Genomic DNA, 3,320 nt, shown 5'->3' on the forward strand with positions numbered 1-3,320 from the left:
CTATTAAGTCTTAGTTTCTTTTGGTGGTGTTGTAATAACTTACTATGATAAAAACAGCAACTGAAGGGCAGTGCCGTTTATTGTTTTCCAAACTTCCAGAGTAATAGAGTCCATTATGATGGAGAAGGCATAGATTTATATAGAGAAGGCATGGCAGCAGGAAAAGAAGATAGACAGGTCATAATGGATTCATATTCATGAAGAATAGAGTAAACAAATGAGTTGGGTTGATAACTCACTTTTTCCAGTAAATCACCAATTCTTAAAAGTTTCATCACCTTCACAAAAATTACCCTTATATAGGGACCAAATATTCAAACCCATGTGGCTATTAAGAATATTTCACATCCAAATTACAATATACTACTTACTAATTTATTATTCCCTCACATACTTTAAAAAAAAGTGAACAATGGCAATCAAACACAAAAAGTATTTGGTTTTCTTCTAATAAGTTGTATAGTTCCAAATATTTATCTTAAAAACAAGAACAATTCGCATGTACACAATTATGCAATCAAATACTTTGGATGAAAACAATAGGAAACCCTCCAATGTGTATGGGAAAAATATGTGGATCATGAATTAACATGGTAATAAAAAACTGACAGTCTAAAATAATACCTACATAATAATTGTTTTGATGAATTTATAATAATTCAAGAATCACAAACCATTAAATGACTATATCTATAGGCACAGAATAAGTAAGAAGAAATGATTTCACAAACACCCTGTAGAGTTGATTGTTACACCCAAATTTCTTTCAATGTTCAAACTTTTACATTTAAGAAGTAATGCAAATTGCATGTCATTTATTGCAAATTAAAATGATAATTTACATAATTATTTTTCTTATGTTTAATTTTATGTTTTTATATTAAAAGTCAACATTTTCAACACTGATTACTTTTTATAAAATTTTAAAGGTATTGTTATATTTAAAATACCTAACAACTTGGGGATTTATATTAATTGTTGTGGGGTTTTCCTTGCAACTTTCCTTCAGTATAATAAAGGATGGCAACAGATTCTGACTTTTAAAGTATTCTCAATATTTTGCAGGAAAATGGCTGAGCCACTAATAATTAAGGTTAACAAAAATTTAAAAATATCTTATTTAGAATAAAAATTGTTTAACTTTAACTACACAGCAAAGAAAGCAATAGCGTGGACACCATTATTTTTAAATTAGTTTTATATGCAGCTTACCAAATATATAAGAATAAGATATTTTCTCAATAAGGAATTACTAATATAAAACATATAATGACTTTTGTGCAAGATATAATCATCTACATTTTATAAGAATGTATATTTAGTTAATGTATAAAAATCAAAACTTTTAATAATCAAACAAAAATGGGAATTATTATGGCAAGAACATAATTACAAATAAAAATATTCATGTTGTTCTTATTATAGTGTTAATTTCTACTATGCTATATGAAAGAAAACATATCCTTTTTATTATTTCTCAGGTTTCATTAACTCCTGTCTTACACGATAACATTTTCGTATATCTGAAATTTAAAATTAAATATATTTATTACTTTATTTCAAAGAAAAAGATATGTCCTTAATAATTTTGCAGCTGAACTGGAAAATACTGTATACGATTCTAGCAAACAGTAATAATGTTTTAGTAATTTCATTAGTCTAACCTGAAATCTAAGAAAAATAACAATGTTAGGTTACAATTATCTCAGGGTTTTTACCTTGAGGCCTGTTGGACAGAAATAAGCCTGGCTCAAATTTGAAGGATATTCTTAAATCTACCAAGTGAAGATGAGACAGCAAAATCTAGGTAGACACCCCTCCAGCCAGAAAAAGGTCTTGGCTAGCTCTCATTGGCTGAAAGTACCCCTGCATCACATCAGCTTTTATGATGTCACTTAACCTTATAGAAGCTGACACTCACAGTAATAAACTGAGTTCCTGCTTTGACTTGACTTCCTATTGTGTTTGATTTTCCTGCATAGTGGGGCTGCTGAATGGACGGATAGCACACTCACCTTTCCCTGGGGAATAAGTCTAAGGAGGATTGGCAACTGTTGTCCAAACAGGGACACAACTGATCCCAGTGCTAAGTGGCCAGTCAAGGTGAGTAAGACCCCATGATGGGTAATGCTACTTCACACAAAAATGGCCTAGTGCTGAAGGCGCTGAGATATATGCTACTCTCCCGAGGCCTGAAATTTTCAGAACACAATGAAATCCAGACATAAGAGGATATAATTACCCTGGCCCCCTGGGTACACAACACGAATCGTTTCTCACTGGACACGTGGAACCTGGTAGAGACTCTGGCCAGAGAAAGGCAAAACCACTTTGATATAGCCCCAGCATTAGGATTCTATCCAACCTCATGGTCCTTAAGGCATGTTTCCACCCTGTTGCTCTGCCTACCCCAACGGTGGGTAAGGAAAACGCCAGAGACTGGAAGAAATCTAAAGAATCTAAAAATAATCAAGTGGCTAGAAGAGCCGGGGTAAAGTACACAGGTGAGGTATAGGAAAAGACAAAGATCAGGAGTGGTCTGAATAATCCAAAAGTAACCAACTAACAAAAAGAATAAGAAAAAAGAAGACAAATGAGGAGGAAGATCAAAAATGGCCAAAATTTACTGAAGGGCAATCCCAGAGGGAAGGAATATGACAGAGAGGTGCAAAGACAAAAAGAAAAGTAAATATTGTCTGTGAGGTCTGCAGCAAGTTAGAAGATGGACACACTGAATCACCTATAGCTAGAATCATGTAAAACCAGGGCAGCCATTTCTGGACTTTATTTTCCATGTGCAGATAAGAACTTGAGAGGAAACTGGTCCCCCAATGGGTTTAGAGTTAAATTTACTAAGTTGCTAGTCTGGGAAGGTATGATGCAAGATACTAGAATGGTTTATGCTGGCCTAAGAGGAGATTCTGTGAGTCAATCGTTTGTGGAATAACAGAATGTCGGGAACCAGTCACATACCAAGCAGACTCTTGTGGTGGTCCTTCAGGCCCAGATGCAAACTCCTGCCTCTTCTATTACTCAAGCCCTGGTTGCTGGACAGCAAAAGCACATACCTTGGAAATGTTTCTTATGTGGTCAAATGGGACATTTATGAGGAATTGTCCACAAAAGGGCAATAAGACCCAGGTTCACTGGGGACCTCCTCTATCCCCCTGCCTTTGGTGCCACAAGGGATACCACTGGGGCTCAGAATGCTTCTCCAAATTTGATATAAATCGGAAAACCATTGCAAATCAACCTTTAAACTAGATGGGGGCACCTTCTAGCCCCCTTAACCAAAGGAAGGAAAGATGCACCTTCAGTTA

Source organism: Alexandromys fortis, unplaced genomic scaffold (genome assembly GCF_014885135.2).
Source record: "Alexandromys fortis isolate MF-2015 unplaced genomic scaffold, M_Fortis_MF-2015_v1.1 scaffold_327, whole genome shotgun sequence".
In the NCBI taxonomy this organism is placed as follows: domain Eukaryota; kingdom Metazoa; phylum Chordata; class Mammalia; order Rodentia; family Cricetidae; genus Alexandromys; species Alexandromys fortis.